Raw genomic sequence first — 18,694 nt, forward strand, 5'->3', positions numbered from 1 at the left:
CAAAGGAAAGAGATAACTTGAAGATAAATGTGATGGAACCGTGAAACAGAGAATTACAAAAGGCTTCTCCAGATTGCAGAGGCGTGGAGGAGAAAGCTTTTCCCTGTACAAGATAAAACACTGTGTGAAGAAGAGTCATAGTGGCCAGGAAAAAGTATTACTACCATCATAGTTATGGTCCTCCAATTAAATCATACCTTTACTCGACATTTGTCCTGTTGGGATTGGAGAGGTCCAGCTGCTGACCTGCCCCCAGATCTGGCTCATCTATCCCACTTAGAGCAGCTATTTAGGCAGCAAGAGCTGTCATAATCCCTGAGCACTTCCTTTTAAACCCAGGGTGTCCCTGTATGGAGCATGCCTGAGCTGGTCTTGCCTCTGCTTCCCAGAGAGTGGGAAACAAAGAGCAGACATCTGCTTGCTAGAACAGTTGAGCTGAAATGGCTGGTGCTGTCACATCCACGTTACCTGCAAGGAAAAGGAATATGCCCTCCCAGTCCCCCCTGAATCTGACCCCACAAATAACATATTTGAACCCCTTTTTAAAGCTTTTGAGCTAGATTAAATGGATTGTCCATAACAAAACCAGCAACAATGAGTAAAAAGGTTTCCTAGCTGAAAAAAAGTTCTGTTAATCCTGTTTCAGTGCTCTTTGCTGTTCCGTAAGGTGTCTGATTTAAATTCTATTTCCTTAACACATTAATAACAGGGCACAGTCTCAGGTAATTACTCTTTCTTTGCTGCTGGAAATTAAACAGGAAGAATTTGAGCCTCCTGTGCCTGTGAAGGGTTTGCTTGCTGGGTCATGGGGGACTGCAGTGAAATTACTTCACAGATTCTTCCTTGGTTTGGAATTTGTGAATGACCAGCAAGTGGTTTTCTGCCATCAATCAGGAGCTCTACTTTAACTGAATTATTTAAATGAGAGAACCAAATTCTGGTCTCGATTTCTCTTAAGAAAACTGTAAAGGTAAAATCTGCTTTCAGATTGAAATATGATGTTTTAGGATTTAGAGATGAACCTGAGGGGCCTTGCAACACACATTCCCCAATCAGCTACACTTTTGGGGAGCACCCCCAAGAGCCTCTCTGAATTTAGGAATTAAAAATCAAAATCCATTTACTCAAGTCCCAGAGCAGAGCAATTTGGACTTTGATTTCTTGTAGCAGCTTTTGGCTGATTTATGCTATGATTAAATTTTTTGTTGCTGATGATGCATTATGCATGCAATAGCTGATGAAGTAACATCACAGTAAAATCTAAAAATAGAGTCATTCAAGTATCTTTAAAAGAAAACCTGACATGAATACCAGCTCACACATCAATGAAACTGAGCTGCAAAGGCACATTCCTCTTATCCGCACTTCATGCAGAATTTAAAGCACAGACAGATCTCTGCTGTGCACATTTCTACCATCTAAACCTCAGAAGTGATTTGATTTGATTTAGTTTAATTTAATGAGACAGGAAGAGTGGTGAGGTGTACACAGAGCTCTTCTGTACAGCAGAGGTTGATAGTTTTGCCCATTTTGCCCTTCTCAGTTTAATGTGTTGCAGTTGGCTGTCGTGACTGCTCCTTAGCAGGTACAACCCCAAGTTAGGGGTAGCATTTCAAAACAGCTTTCATTTTCCCTCAAATAAAAGGATAAAATAACCTTATTGACATCAACTGATGAAAAAATCTTTCTCCCTTTCAAACTATAAGCAGTCACAGCCTGAACATTTGTTCTCTACCTGAATCATTTATTTTCTCCTTTGTTTGAAAGTGTGCACGGGAGGGTTCAGGGCTGAAGGCTGATTCCTACAACCTGCTTATTGGTGTCCTAGCAGAAGAACTGGCTGCCTTCTTGAGTAATTGGGGACCCCAAAACCCACTGTTTTGTTTCTGTCCCTTGAAATGGACACTTCTTAGAGGGGAACTTCATTCAGCCTCCTGATGAGGGTGACGAGGAAGGTAATAAGTGAGGGTGTGATCAGCTATAAAGAGCCACACACGTTTTGATCTGTATATTCACTGAGTGAATGTGCTCTGTGGGTGTGATATAGTTATGCAGACCATGACAGAGGATCCACACATTCTCGAGCAGCACAACACTTTAATTATGCTCATTTTGTGTAGCTTGAAAGGGGAAGAGCTGAGTAAAGAGATCTTAAAAATTACAGTAAAGGGGTTCTTCAAGTTTAGCCACAGAAGAATACAATAAAACAAGAAAACATGAATGCCAACTAAAGAAATGGAGATTGTTTGGAAAGAGAAGGGTGATGGAAGAATCAGTGTGACTTCTGGACTCTTCCCCTTCCAGCGACTAAGTGATTTTCAGATCTTTTCCAAGAGTGTGTTTTAATGTTTGCCTCCATACTGCCATCACTTTCCTTTTCTCCAGAGTTAACCCTGAAGAATACAGGTCTCTTTTTAAATAATGGTGCAATTTGGTGCAATTTGTTGTTTTGGTTTCAGTGTGATAGTAACTGCTGTCAGCTCATGGGGGTCAACAGCGGGCTTTGGTTTCGAACACAAAAGTTATAAACAGACCTGCCTATAAAGAGCACAGAGTGACCTTGCAGACATTGTGTACTGTGGTGATGTGTGCTTGCTCCTTGCTGAAGGGATTTATTTGTTTTACTTCTGTGTCTTCAGCAGTGAAAGGCTCTGACAGAATATCAATGCAATGGGTTATTTCTCAGGCATTTCAAGACACCCTTACCCTGCAATCGAGATTTCATCACTTTGAGACTTGAGAAAAAAGTATTTTTTTGCTTTTCCCTGTGCAGCACGTAGTGGCTCTAGCTGGCTCGTTTCAGGCACATCTGCAGCATTTAACTAAGCTTTCACTAATCCACAGAAGGAAAAGGTACAGGCTTTCATTAAGTGCCTGTAGAACAATTAGCCTCTTAACATTCAGTAAAGCAGAGATACAACTTTAATTATTTCATTTGCAGTTGCTACTTCCAGTGTGGTTTGTTTGGAATCACGCAGCTGTAGTAGTTAATGACTGCAGCACACCCAGAGAAAGCAACAGTTAGGTAGATGTGCTTGCAAGCAAAGCTATGTGCAACCTGTCTTCCTGCCATGCTTGATTCCTACCCTTTAAAACTGGTCAAATGAGGGCTCTACAGTGTCTGCTGCAACCTCCACGTTTAGTATTATAAACAGTGTTTAATGCATGCAGATTCACCCTCCCCATGGTGAGTAACAGCCTGTTATTTAATAGTATGTGACAGAACTGCTTCTTTTGCTCAAATTGTGTGGATCTCTACTTTCAGAGCTGAAAGCTCCGGGTTTATTTCCAGTTAATGACAGTAGCACTGGTGCCTGTGCACATGCATTATTTACATAGAAACAAAATTAAAACTTTGACAGAGGGGAATATTTTAGGTAGATTGTTTCTGCTTTCATGAAGCAGTGGGAAGCAGCGATGCCGTAACTGAGAGAATAACACAGTTAGATCCATCTTTGATACACCCAAAAGTGACAATGCAATTTTGCCAAGGGTCAAAGTATTCTAGACCTGTTCCTGAGTAATGAGCTAGCGATCCATCTCCCATCAAACAGGGTACTTCCACACTATGAAATTTTGAAAATTACATGGAATAACTGCATCCTGATAATTCTGTTTAAATTATTCACATCCATAGAAAAGATAGATCCATCAACCAGAGTGTCATTTATTTTTTTGTGAATCTGACAATCTAAATAGTATGCAGTCGAGATTGCAGTAACTTGGATTGCTTACTGGTTTTGTCCTACATTTATAGCAGCCAAATGAAAGCTTCTTTCTAGCCTCAAAAAGGCAGTTCTTCCCCGATCTGCTTTCTTAAACACTGGAAGAAAATATTTCCTTTAAAGCAGCCAAGACAAGAATATCAAACATTTATTGGGAAAATATTTGGGCTCCTGAAAAGTTAATAGAAAAACAAATCACTCTAGTATCAAACTCATATGCAATTTTCAATAGTTTTAGAAGCAAAATTTATGGGCATAATTATTGTAAAGTCTAGTCTATTATTGTGAAGGTAAAAAAAAAATATTCACCCATGCTCACACTATCTTCAAATGTGTTTTTATATTTAGACTCAGTTCTTAAAGTACAGCTGTTTACAAAGATTTAAGGTGAAAATCTTTTTCTGCTCTACTTCCTTCCCAGAAAATGGATTTTTCAAAGCAAATATTTTTTCAAGACTATCTATTTCAGGAAAGACGGCATTTCCACTCAATTATGTGAGACCACTTCCCCAGCAGTCCTCTGGGATATGAAAACCTAAAGACTGTTCTTAAACATACCTGATTCTCACTACTGCCCTCTGTTCTGAACGTTTTGTTTGTTTCTCCCCTTCTTCCTTGGACAAATCTGGGCTATATATGAATTGCTACACTTCTTCCATTTCTAAAATGAAACATTTTGAGTTCATTTTGATTTAACAGGTTAAATCCCGAGCTACTGAGATCAGCCATAATTTTGCTGTGGTTTTGAAACAGATACAACAGCTCAGAAACCTAATGGCGTAATGGATGGTCCAGTTCACTTAAGGTGTTAAGCTTGTGCTCCAACCTCATTCCACTTCAATGATCCTTGTCATGACTACTCCACCAATTTTGACTACCTGAAAAAAAAAAAAAAAGCATAATTTGCTGTTTCAAGGCAAAATATTTGGACCATTGGAGACACACCTGGAGAGAGCATTCTGACAACAGCCAGTCCCCAAGGGAGAGCAGTGTCCCCTGACTCCTTCCATAGCAGCCCAGGATCTGCACCCCTGAGGGTCTCACTGTAAGGGGAAAAGAGTCCTTTTAGATGGTGTGTTTGAGTAACTTGGGGGAAACATCAAATCCAACACTTCATCCCCCAACCTGCAAATCACTGACAGTCAGGTCACAGAACCATGGCTTGGTATGGTCTTGGGTAGACTCTTTACCAAGCTTTCAGTGTTTGGTGTAGCTCTAATAACATGTGAGGTGCAGAGAGAGAGTGGAAACCCCTGTCCTGCATTAGGGCACAAAGGGTTTAACTAAAAGCAGTCTGAAATTAGCTTGAGCCTGTGAGGTGTTTTAGTGATGCAGAATCACAATTCTCCCACTGGAACAGAATTGAAACGGAACATTTTCAAAGCTGATCTGGCCAAAAAGATCACTTGGGTATGGCCATATTTAGCTACTGCCAGCTCAGGAAAGCACCTGTGTGTATGATTACACAGTAGCAGGTGCTTCAGAGTGACCCTAAATAAGGACAAAGCTGAAGATCTAAGGGCTCTATGGGCAACTGGGCTCTGACACAGCACTTAGTTCAGTGTTTATGAACAGAAAAGCAGTCAGATATGACACAGAGTAGCAAATTATGTTTATAATAAAAAAGGCGATACATTCCCTTATTTTTCAGACCATGTTTCAGTTCTACTGGATTCTCAGCACAAGTGAGAATTACACTGGAGGGCAGAAGTCTGCTGCTGCTGGATAACAAAGCCTCCCTAAGTTTGATAGCTGAATAATTAAGAAAGACAGTGCTTCCGTCAAGACTCTTTTAGCCATGAATTGCTTCAGTGCTATATTTACAGCTGTTACATAACCTTAAAGGTTGCTTTTGATATAATGAAGAAACCCAGCAGGTTGCCAGCTTAAATAATATTTCACGTGTGTGTTAAAATGAGTTATCCATCCCTGTTCATTTGTATTGTTACAGTCCTGGGACTTGGACAATCTTAATTTTGGTTTGTTTACAATTTTATAATAAATTTTGCTGCAGTATGAAGCTAAATTTTTTTTTAATAATGATGCATATTGGATTATTATTCAAAAGTAGAAACAAAAAATCAACAGATGTAACAGATATATTTAAACTAATTACCAACACATCACAGCAGAAACAGGCACATGGAGCGTGGATTCTTTTTCCTCTACCAACCATCTGATCCATGCCTGTGATCATTAATTTAGCACATGCCGAATTGTATTTTCAAATACATCTCAAAACAAATGAATATGTTCTTAGGTTTTCAGATTCCAATCATTCTGCTGGACCCTGACAGCCAGCAGCATTATTTATCAGTGAAGTGTGTAATGGTCCAATTCTGCAGATGTTGAAATTATTACACGATGGTTGCATCTTGTCAGCAATCACTGAATATCCAGAGTGAAATTTAACAGCTGCCACAAATGGAACTCAATTTAGATTTACAGTAAGAGGTAGGTGGTGGGGCAAAGGAGGGAAGGAGATTCAGAGCACACCCTTGCCAAGGGGTTTGGTAAGCAGCAACTTCTGAGTCGTTTTTTAATCTCTTACCAGGAAATACTTGCAACTCCCCAGTTAAATTATAACAAATGCAGATTGAACTGGGACTTGCACAGCAAAAAATCTGTGCTAGAGCTTCAGTTTAAAACATGTAATTCTGAAGAAGAACTAGGCAATAACAACTCCTGAACAGTGTGAAACAGAGCAAATAAAATATGAATAAATGTACTTCCACGAGCTGTTCCCCTCACATTAACGAGACGACACTCAGGAGTCTGGTTACTTGCATTAACAAGATGTGCAGTTTGCAACGTTTGTTGGAAAGGAAAACTGTCTGTCTTTCACATGCAGAAACTGCATATTTTTATGCTTTAGTTAAGGTCATTGCAGAAGTGGTTTCTGAGTCATGCAGCTTTTTATTTCTTTAGCAACGATATTACCACAAGGAGAGACAATAAAATTACATGAAGGACAGCATAAATATTTGAACATTAATATTGGCAGGAAAGATACATTTAGTGCTGCCTGCTGACTGTTCTAGGGTCTGAAAAAGTAGACTGGCAGGTTGCAGCTGAGGGAGATGCTGACATTTGTGCAGAGAGGGGTTATTAGTTAGTGTTGGGCAGGTAAGATGAAACTTTTCTAGTAACAGTAGGTGCTATCCTGTCTCTAAAGCTTCTCTGAGGCTCTAAGCTTGCATCTCTAATGCAACACAGCTCTCTGTCTGCTTTCTTTAGCTATACCACTCAGCTTCTGAGATGATGGGAAAAGAATGGACAAAACATGATATCGAGGAGACCAGTGAGATGGTTCCTAATGCACCTATAATCAATGGCATCATTGATAGCTGAAAGGGAAAATAAAATCCCTAGTAACCCAAGCACATAGGATTGACCTGTATCTGCTTTCTAATACCTATCTGACTGTAGTAATGTAGACCCTATCAACTTAGACTTTATAAAGTTGATCTTCACAAGAAGGGAAGGAAGGAAAGAAGAAATAATTATTCCTGCATTTTATATAGAAAATTGAGATATATAAAGATAGCATTGTGAATCTCCTCCAAACCAGGGAATAAGAACAGATTACAAGAGGCCCAGGTTGTTTTAAAGAGCTGGTGAGATCTTTACGTTGGGATTGACCGAATGCCTGGCAGAAATGCAACTTCTCCCCACTCCATCTGACTACTGTCCAAAGAGACATCTACCTCAATAGACAGAACTGTGCACTCCAGCTTGGGTGGGCCCTCTGGAGGGTGTGTGGAATGAGAAAGATACGAATGTTTGTCATTGGGAATTATTCCTCCGTCAAGCAGCACCACAGTACAAAACATTTTAAGATCAGCCATTACCCACCCCAGCCCTTCCCTCAGTGGCCTTTGTGAGGCCGTCTCACGACCTCACCCCTGTGAAAGCACAAAGCTCACAGTTTCTCAACCCCCTCAGCTTTCCTTAGCCCAGGGGACCTGCCATTTCCACAGCTCCCCCTCATCTCAGGTGTCCTGATTCCTTCCCAGAGAAGGAAGGGCACCGAGTGAGGGGCACCGTGGCAGGCACCTCCACCTGGTACACAGTGTGAGCATTTTTATCAGACCCTGCTTACAGCCAGGGTGGGCAGCCAGGCAGCAGTGGTGAGGAGAAACTCCCAGTGTAGCCATCCGTGCCTTCGAGAGAGGGATGGATTGCTCTTGCTGGCTGCTCTTCAGGAACACTCACTGTCACCAAATCCTCTGCTTCAGCCTGGCATGGAGGGTTTGCTGTGTGCCCTGCAGCTCCCCAGCCCATGTGCTTCGGGCACGAAAGGGGGAGGGCTGCAGGGTTGCAGATCTGCCACACAGATGTTCCTTCCCTTCAGCCTGAGACTGACCCTGCGCCAAAGTGCCACAGGAGTGATCTCATTCAGCCCCTGCCTCCACAGGCTCTGCTCAGCCTCTGCCCCTGTTAATACAGACCAGTTTGAGAACTGCAGGCAGGAAGGTGGGTGGTAGCTAGGGGGAAGATTAAGAAATAGCAAGCTGAGGTTTAAGAACAGTAAGAGAAAGTGTGAGGTCTTAGATATTTTAAAGTACAGTTCACACAAGGAACCTTCAAAATAGTAGTTTTCCAGGCAGATGCAGCACACCATAATCTTGTACAAATACTCCAGCCCTTCTGCAGCCCAGAGATAATTTAGAAGGAAGGTATATTAAGTATCCTGGCATTGCTTTTTTAATAGCTGTGAAAGCCTCTTTGCATCTCTTCAAACACGAGCTGCTTATATGGGAAAACTGACTAAGCTGCCTTTTGTTTTCAGGCGAGTTCTACGGTGGAGAGGCTGTGGAGGATCAGGCTGTGAGGCAAAAAACAAACACCCCCTCCACATGGCTAGGCTACAAGCACGCTGATATGTTAGTATATCCATATTCAAAATTCTATACCTAGCAGGGCAAAGACTGCAGACTGCAAGGATGTGACAGCTAAGAACTGTTAAGCTTTTCAGGGCCAGAGTCCACAACTTTAGACTAACAGCTCTAAACATAAAAATCCCCTGCCTTCTTTGCATGCCATGCAGACTGACTGTTGGCCAGGTCTCATCCTACTGCACGGTGGGCTTCAGCTTCAGGCATCAAGAGCTTGCCTCAGTTTTCAGAGATATTATAATAGGAGAAGGAAATGAATAACAAGCAGTTGTGGAAAGGTCTGGGGTAAGAAGAGTAGTGGGAAGCTTTAACACAAATTACTGTGCTCTTAATTCCCAGTCAAGAGGTTTGGTGGCAATGCACAACCTGTTCAGGCAGCTTCTGCCTTAAGCTAAAGTGGGTTTTGAGATGAGGCTGAGGTGCATGCAGGTTGATAGGCTTAAAACTTTTCAAATTATCTAACACTCACAAAAAAAAAAAAAAAGAAAAAGGTATCAGAAAGGAATTTGAAGCAGGGAAGAGTACTTAACAGTACAGCCACCTAAAGAGCAAAGGAAGGAGCCAACCTAGCTGCTAACCAATAAGGACAGATAGGGCAGAAGTAACTGGAGATCTTTGAAGATTATGAAGATAAACTGGCTTATGGTCTAGGGAAGGAGGAGGTGTGAGGAATTTTCAGACCCAGAGTAACAGGTTGGGATGGCACTTGCAGAATTAGTTTTGCTTTAGACAATACAGGAAATATCACCCGGTCTGGACAAAAAGAAGCAGGTCCACAGCAAATTGTCAGCCAAACGCAGCTCCCCACTCATAGAGTTCTTCTCGTTGCTGCCACCCAACCTGACGGTGTCCTGCCCAGTGCAGTGTTTGCACTAATGCATTGCTGCTGGAAGCCCATTCTGAACAAAACAAACCACCTCCACATGCACAGACAAAACTGAGTCTGAGCCAGACAAAACTGAGTCTGCTCATCTCCCTGCACTCCTGCTTTGACCCAAGGCTGTGTTTTTAGCAGCAGGCTGCAGGCAGCTTCCAACCAGATTCTGCTAAGGTGGGTGCTGTGTCTAAGGTGAGAGTAAATCATTTAATAAAGCTTCTTTCCAGAACCTCGATAAAAAAAGGCTCCATGGAATTTTTAGGTTGGCACTTAAGGGATTTTTTCTCCATAAACGTCCCCCAGCCTCTTCTCTTAACAGACTGGGATGCCCTCATTTCTTAATAGAGAATCAAATTCTGGCTTCCCTGGTGCTTTCAGTTTAGGGTGGGGATTTTTTTGCTGATTTTTTGGGTTTTGTTTGTTTGTTTGTTTTCCTTCTGGTGAGGACAGAGAGCAGTATGTATAAAAGAAAGGAAAACAAATGCACTTCTTAACTATACATGAGTAATGGGAACCTTCCCCCCACAGCACTCCCTTGTTAAGGGACTCAGTACTACTGATTCATTTTCAAGTCTGTTTTACTGGTGTGGGAGTTATACAAGAAAGAATAAACTAGAAAAAAAAAAAAAGATAAAAGAAAATGCTTCTTTTGCTGTTTCCTCTTGGAGACTTTGCACATCATGCTGGGTTTTGTTTTGTTTGGTTTTTTTTTTTTGCTTATGTGGACAGTGATTCTACCACCTTCTCCCCATTTTAAAAAGTAAACTCTTCAAAGGTGCTCTGTGTAATGTGTTAAAGAACATTTTGTTTCAGGTAGATGTCTGAGTCTATCTGCTTACTACTGGGTTTACTGAGAAAAGACTAATAGCACCTTTCAGACCTTGAAACCACATAATTTCAGCAGTATAGCTTAATGTCTTATTACAGGAAAAATTGTACAGTCATTCTGGGACTGAGTAAAGGTTCCTCAGCCCATCAAGGTTTGTCCACCCCTTGTACTCCATTTCCCCTAGGGAAGCCTCTAATCTGTTTTCAATGATCCCAATATTTTTTTGCCTCATCCACCTTGCTTTGGAAGCAATGTTCACATTTATGGATCTGTTTACCAGCATCAGACTGAAGCTTGTTTTCCTTTTTTTATTTGACTCTCTCTTAGAAATAAAATCCCAGGCAAAACCCCTTGCTACAAAGCACACCTTGAGCTCTGAGGGTGACCTTTCTCTTTCCTTCTACTGGACTTTTTTAAAATTCATTGAGACCCATCAGATACCTCCCTTTCCTCCTTTTTTTTTCAGTAAAAAAGAAAAGGAAACAAGTTACATGTTTCTTCACTTTCTTTTGTCCTACATCACTATATGGTATCTTCATGTCCTGGAAATCTTATGGCATTAATGAGACCCTGAGAAGTACCTGAGGTCAGAAATGGATTTTAAAATGTACCACAATCCCACTACTATTGAGTTCTGAAGGAATGAAATGCATTTTTTTTTCCTGGAATTTGCTATTTCATTAAATAAGTCATTTTACACTGAGATTTCATGATTAGATAGTGTTTTCTTTTTTACTAGGTATCTTCTTTTAGGGGGCAGATTTTCCTAAGAAACACTTTAATTAGGAAAAAAATAGAAACCAAAGTCTCATTTTATTGAATATGGCAGGTCCACAGCATATAGTCTGATAAAACCCAGCCCTCTTGCAGAACATGTAAGCTCTGGCAGTTTCTGTCTCCCAGAGCCTTTAATAAGGTCTCCAATTGTCTCTTGCACCAAAACACATCCCATCTCATCTCCTTCAAGTCAAACAATTTTACTGGTTTCCATTTTTTTCAGATAAAAGATACCTGAGAAGCTCTTTCATTTTAAAAGTGATTAAAAGCTGCTTCTGCTATGACAGACCGTAATCCACAACTGAAAAACAACCAGGCTTTATGGGGCAAACAAGCAAAACCCCTGATCATAATAGCTTCAGGAATCTCCAGTTATAGCAATTGCGGTTTTGTTCTCTATTTGTTTTGGGTTTTTTTACACAGTTAAAAAGCAGAATGAAAGAAGCTGTGAAAAGAAAGATTTTTGGGATTCTGTGTAACTGTTCCTGAAAAAAATTATCCTTATTTAATAGAACCATTCAGTCTGTTTACCTTGTCTTGACCTACACTTAGGTGCTTTTAGTATGATTGCCAAAGAAAAAAAATGGTTTCACATTCCTTCAATGTCATGCTGAAATGTCCAAGGAAAGTACAGAGGCAATTTCTCAGGCTGGAAACGTCTAAAGCATTTTAACCAGGAGCTGGGAAGAAGGAAGACTTTATCTCCAAAGCAGTGTGTCCTCTCCATTAATGTGGTATAGAACATGTGCCCCAGGTGATGTTAATGGGGAAGGCTACAACTTCCTAAAACCCTTCTGTCAGCCCATTCTCTTTAAGGTTTCACGGGTTAGAGCAAATGAAACTTCACTTAGAGACCAAATGCATTCATGTTCATCCCAGAATGTCACAGCCAGATCCTTGCATTCAGGTACAGCGTACCTGGCTCTCATGTTTTACATAAATTCAAAACTTTTCCTGCTCTGAAGTTCTCTCTCTGCAATGCAGAACATTTGTTGTGTGCAGACCTTCTGTCCAAACTGTTCAAATACGGCAAACTTCTCACTGGTTTTTCCTGTAGCCATAAAAGGTTGGTTTCTAGGCTCTCACTTCTGTTGGTGTCCATTCACAAACCTGCCTGTGACCACTGCTGCTTGGTCCTGTGTCCACTGGCACCCTGAGCCCTTGGGCTGAGCTAGCTAGGAATGGTACTTTGTGCAGCATTGCTGTGTTCACCTCGGACTCTGGGAGTACTTGGAGGGAAGTTAATGGATTAAATCTGGCTATATAAAACTAGAAATATTAGTGCAAACAGCTGTATTTACAAAAATGAGGACATCAGAAATGTTTTCAGTAGAAAAAAAGAAAGAGGTGGCAAATCATATTTTTCAATTATGGACTGCATTTGCACTGGATGCATTGCCATGAAAAATATTAGGCTTATATCGAGGGAGTTTAATTGTGCCTTTACCATGGCCCAACATGTTTCTCTTTCATCCTTTCTTGATTATTCCCTTGTTCAGCATGATTTCTAGTTTTCAATATGCAGCACCCCAGCTGAGTTATTTGCATTCATTAACCTTTCAACCTGCACTTTGGGTTTTGGTTTGACTTTAGAGTAATGATTTTACTCTTTCTTTCCTCACTCGGAGTTAGATTCCTCTTCTCTCCCCCTACCCCTTGTCCTGAACTGAAGAGAGTCAGAGAAATACTTTGGCTAAAAGGAGCACAAGTTCTAAAAAGTAATTCTCTGTGCAAATGAACCCTTCAGAAAAACCTACTGCTGTTTTTCAGTTCATTTATTTCTTGGATGTTGTCAAGCAATACTTTGCACTGCTGAACCTTCCCTCAGGGTTTCCACTTACAGTGCTCCCATATTTCTCATTTCCTACTGATCCCATATTTGGCTGCAGAATAGCCTGAATTTTATACCACTGCAAAGTTCTTCAGACCAATGCAAATTGATACCTCTAAGTGTAGCTCAGACATAATCTTTCAATCATGTTTCCTCCTCCAGCAGTTACCATCAGCTCTATCAGCTCTTGCTTCATTGCGATCTTCAGGGACCTAATTGTCCTTGTCATCCTGTCTGGCTTTGAATGCTTCACTGGCAACAGGGAAAACTGCATTTGGGCTTCATGCAGATACTTAATGATGCCCAAGATCCTGGTCCTCCCAGTCACCCCCCTCTTCCCATTCACACATTCAGGTGTCCTTTCTGAATTGCTTCTCACTTATGTTCAGATGAAATCTCAATCATCTTTGTTGTAGCTGCTGTACTAACAGAGGACTTTATGCAAATCTCAGGTGAGCAGAGGGGTCCTGACTCATGCATTTACAACAGGTCTGTCTCACAGCTGATAACAGGTAACACGTGGAGTAGCTGCACCAATTCTGGCAGCAGAGCTAGTTCAGGGTACCTCTCCCCTAAAAGCACCTCTCCTCTAAAAGCAGCTTTTCCCTTGAGGAAGAGCCATGGTCTATCCCCAGGTAACTCCACTGAGCAAATCACCACAGCCCTCTATTCTCCAAATGTCTGAGGTTTCTCCTTCTGGTTTGTATTGTTTTCCTGTGTCCCCTGATGCACGAGGTCGAGGTGCTGAGAGTGGGTATTGACGCCTGTGATGACTTGCCTCTTGGCTGTTCTTTACAGATGGGGAAGAGGAGGGTTTGTGTGGGCAAGAGAGGAGAAGAAGAATTGTTATGAGAGGATATCTGTTAAAATCTAGTTCTCATTTCGAAAAAAAAACAAAACACAAACAACAAAACCCCACAAAGAACCTTTGGAAACCTGAAGGAGGAGATGTGAAGATCAAGCAGACTGTTTGCAAGTTTTCAATCTGTAGAAACATTTTCATGCTCCATTTGTAATTTCTGCACTGGAATTACCCTCTGCCTGTTGCTGTCTGACCTACAGTGGTCTGTGTCCATTGCAGAAACCCTTTCTTGATTCTCCTGGGCTCATTTTTCCTTCACTTCTAATGAATTATGCCTCTTCCAGAAAAAAAAAGATGGTCTTTTTCCTGCTGTCCTGTAAGAGTCCTCTTATCACCTACTGTGTGCCCTTTGCTGTTGAAGTCTGTGTTTGTGCTACTGTATTATCTTATCAATGGGAGATACTTGCACATGGCAACTTGGCACTTACTCCTTAGAGTAAGATACTACCCGTGGAGTGAAATTCCAAGCCAGAGCAAGTGTTAAGAGATATATGTTAAACAGATAAATGTTACTGTGTGGTTTTGTGTTTTTTAAAAAAGACCTTTTCAAGTCGTCTTCTGCGGTGGTAACATGAGAGGGTATGACCCCAGCTCCAGTACATCTGGATTACTGGAATAATTCCTGTGTAATGCAGGATAACAGCAAAACTGAAAACGTTCTGGTTTGTTGTACAGTAAGAGATAGTTTCCTTATCAGGAAAATCGCCTTCACCAGAAAATGGCATGGCATGGGAGGTCTGTATCAGAACTGAGCAGTGTCCCTGTTGTTTCCTTTTATCAGTGAAGAACATGGAAATGAGGATGCTGAAGGTTCAAACAAACCTCAGACATGCAAAATTTCTCACCCAAGAAGGAGGAAACTAATTTAAGATAATGAGAACAGAATAAATAGCTTTCCTCTTTTTTTTCCCCCATTATTTTTCTTTTTAATTTTGCAAGAGAAGAAACTTATTTTTAGCTTGTACATAGATTCCCACCTAATCACACAGAGCTGGCACTTCAGGAAGAACAATGTAAATAGCAGGAGGCTGAGGATAGGACTCTGGCTGTCATCACCACAGTATGGTCAGACCATTGTGATTCCCAGGGCCAGGATTACAGCACAGAGTAGCCCAATTGCTGCAGTTTGAACATGGAGCAGTTCTGTCTCTTTGCTTCTTGGGTTCTTTCTTACTCCTGGAGAAGATGGCACCTACTGCTTGGCTTTCAGTAGTTCCAGAAGCCTGTTCTGGGCTTCCTCAGCTCTTCTCACCTTGAGGATATTTACTGTCTAATGGAAGAAGAAGTTGGAGGGACATAAGTTATGGAGAACTAAGTGAAAAAAGGCAATAAATCATATTTTAGACTTACAGGTTTCTCAGAACAGGAACGGTGGCCTTTAGCTACAGCTCTGAGGACCAGATTTTACAGATGAGCTACTTTTGGATATTTTTTACAGATGAGTTGAGTAAAATGAGAAAACATCCCCTTCTGAGTTGCTTTGGATGAAGGGTTTTTTTGGATTAGGGTTTTTTGAAAGAGAGAGATAGAGAAGCATATACTTTTTAAACTAAAAGAAAATCTGCCTTTCTGCCTGAGGGTGTCAGCAGATATTTGAAATTCTCCTGGAAAAAAAAAAAAAGAGGCAGTGAGTCTTTCTTAAAAACAATCTGCACTTTCTGCGGTCTTCTGAAGGAAAAAACATTTCTGCACCAGCTGCTTTATCTGTTTATCAGCTGCTTTAAAATATTTGTCTGGGAGAACTGAAGGAACAGAAGGTTTCCTGAAGGCTTCTATCACCTGGACCTGCATTTTCTGACCACCAGTGGTCCCCACTTGACTTCAAATCCTTGCACACTCACTTTACTGATAATTTGCACATCTATCAGTGTCTGTGTCACATCTACCAGTATCACTGGTAGTCTCCAGCAGCCTAAACTATGCATGAATTTTGTTGGGGTCTTTGTGTGCCTTTGGCCTTGGAAAGCTTCTGTCCTGAAAGATAATGGTTTGAGAGCTTTTCAGGCTCACTTAGCTCACACCAGAAATTTGGAATATGTCCTATTCTTACCATATTTTCCTGATGAGAACTGCTTCTGGTCACAGCTGGTGTGTGGCTCTTCCTTCATGATTAGTATGTAACATTTATGAACTCTGTGACTACTATGGGACTTCTGATTCAGCTGTTAGAGTAAGAAGGCCAGCATGTGCCCCGCTTTCCTATGTGGTGTGAGTGACTGACTGTGATTTCAAGAGAGATACTCACAGATCAAAGTACAACTGAGAGTAAAGGCTTTGGTTTCCAAAGGAGGTAGTGGTCCCAACTTGCTTGAATAGTCAGGTAGCTCCTCCTGGAATTGTGCAGGGAGCTACACAACCTGCTCCACAGTACATTTCCTGTGTGGATCACTCACCTTGAGGTTCTGTTAAGGCTTTGCCATGAGTTTTGCAAAAGGGCAGCTGTATCTCAGTGGGGAGCTGCTGAACACACTCCCTTATTCAGGAATAAATATCTCGCCCTGGAGATGGTGCGGCTTAAACACACTTGGACCTCCCCATCCTGCCACTGTCAGTGGGCAGCACACTGACAAAACAGAGCCACTGTCACTCATGGGGCCACTGCTATAGGCAGGGAGTCTGGCCTTTCTCTCAAGCCATTATTGCAGCACTTGGGGTTGATCCTCACCCCTCAGCTTCACGTGAGGGTGAGTGAGCTGCCACTTTCCCTCAGCAAATGGATTTTGAACACCATTATCCTCTGTGGTTCACTCATTCCAACCTGCACACACTGACAGAAAGAAAAACAGTGACATTAACTGATACACAGAATCACCGAATCATAGAATGGCCTGGGTTGGAAGGGACCTTAAAGAACATCTAGTTATAACCCCCCTACCATGGACAGACACACCTCTCACTAGACCAGGCTGCTCAATGCCCCATCCAAGCTGGCCTTGAACACTGCCAGTGTTGGGGCATCCACAGCATCTGTGGGCAACCTGTTCCAGTGCCTCACCATCCTCACAGGAAAGAATTTCTTCCATATATTTAACTTAAATATCCCCTCTTTCAGTTTGAACCCATTACTCTTTGTCCTATCACTACAGTTCCTGATGAAGGGTCCTTCTCTGGCTTCTCAATAGGCCCCTTCAGGTACTGGAAGGTGCTATGAGGTCTCTATGCAACTTTCTCCAGGCTGAACAGCCCCGACTTTCTCAGCCTGTCTTCAAAGGGGAGGTGCTCCAACCCTCTTATCAACTTTGTGACCCTCCTCTGAATTTACTGTGACAGTTCCATGTCCTTCTTATGTTGGGGGCCTCGGAGCTGGATACAGCACTCCAGGTGAGGTCTCACCAGGCAGAGGAGATGGGCAGAATCCCCTCCCTCGACCTGCTGCCTGCACTGATTTTGATGCAACCCGGGACACATTTGGTTTTCTGGGCTGTGAGCACTCATTGCTAGGACATGTTGAGTTTTTCATCAACCATCACCCCCAAGTCCTTCTCCACAGGACTGCTCTCAAACACTTCTCTGCCCAACCTGCACATGTGAATATAAATCCGTGTTGTTTTCCCCACATTTTCTTCATACCCTGAGTAGGATGTTACTGTTAGTTTAGATTTTTGTTAAAGAGGTTTGCTGTATGGCTTACAGTATTCAGTAATGAAGAGTTAGATACAGGGCAACATCTCTCTTGCACTTATTTTAGCAATCAGTTGTTAGCTTTCAAATCCATTGATTCTTTCAAGACATCACCCAAGCTACTGGAAACTTTATCTGCATCCTAAAGCCATTTCAGTTAGATGTGCCTTGACAACTTAGAAAGAAGCATTGACAAAATTGACTGCAATTCCTTTAGAAAATCTGAAATACCTTGTGTGCATAAAGGCTATTTCATGGCACTTAACACTGTGAGAAATTGAGCTTCCTTAGGCTCATGATGGTTTTTTTGCCACTGTTGTGCTTTATTTATTTTGTAATGGCAGTAACTGACACATTTTTTATATGAGCAAATTTTGTATATGAGTATGAGTAATTTATACGATTTTAATCTGAATTTTTCTGTATTCCTGACTGTACTTAATATCCTTCTTTTAAAGTATTACGCTGCCTTTTTCTCCCACAAAGTATGTCATTCTACCCAGAAATGGGGTATGACTTCATACAGAAATAATTTCCATTTGTATCAAGGGTGAAATTGATTTGTTGTGTTAAAGTCACGGTGTCCAATTTTGTATATTTATTCTACAGATGGTTTACTTAAATTCCTGTAAAATTGTTCATAAGATGTTCTTTTTCATCTTCTTCCAGTCAAATGCGTAAGGAAAATGGAAACGGTTTATCAGGTATATGGTCATAGTTTATTTTTCATGCTCAGTTGCTGGGATTGATTTCCAGAATGTAGCTCAGCTGCTTCCAGAAATAGGTCTGTAAAATTACAATGAAACCTCAAATCCCAAAGTAAAATCTGAGAGATGATAAACAAAATGAGACCAAAAAGAGGTTTTCTCACATCTCTGTGAATCTAGCCCATCTCATTTCAGAAAACACTCATTGATATTTTCCCTGTGTTTTCATATCTTTTTATATTCAATACATATAGCTTTTATACCTTGCTAGACATCTGAATTCACTGAGAAGAAATTCAGCTGGATATTGAAGAGCTTTTCCTTTCTCCCCAGAACCTATTTATTTGGGGGTAGCAGGGAAAATGTCTATTCTGAATCTATATTGAGCTCTTGAGCTCATTTCTAGACAGCTGTAAACAGTCACATATTTAGAATATGAAGCCCCTCAGAGAGAAAATCCTGCATTTTATTATTTTTGTGTACCTTCTGCACTGTGCACAACACATTGTGGTGCCAGTCTGGGCTTTCTGACGTAGAAAAGTTAGAAGAACAAAAGTTTGAAAAAAA

The 18,694-nt window shown here is 41.3% G+C and overlaps 1 long non-coding RNA gene across 2 annotated transcripts in view; it reads right to left on the reverse strand.

Annotated features, from left to right (window-relative positions):
- Positions 1–3,862: 3,862 nt before the first annotated feature.
- LOC126644855 (uncharacterized) overlaps positions 3,863–18,694 on the reverse strand; it is a 68,938-nt gene continuing 54,106 nt past the window's right edge. For both annotated transcript variants that reach the window (XR_007630033.1, XR_007630034.1), the window contains one exon: positions 3,863–4,603. This is a non-coding gene — a long non-coding RNA (uncharacterized LOC126644855). The remainder of the gene's footprint in view (positions 4,604–18,694) is intronic.

The sequence above is a fragment of the Myiozetetes cayanensis genome, unplaced genomic scaffold, assembly GCF_022539395.1.
Source record: "Myiozetetes cayanensis isolate MyiCay16 unplaced genomic scaffold, myiCay2020 scf1, whole genome shotgun sequence".
NCBI lineage: Eukaryota > Metazoa > Chordata > Aves > Passeriformes > Tyrannidae > Myiozetetes > Myiozetetes cayanensis.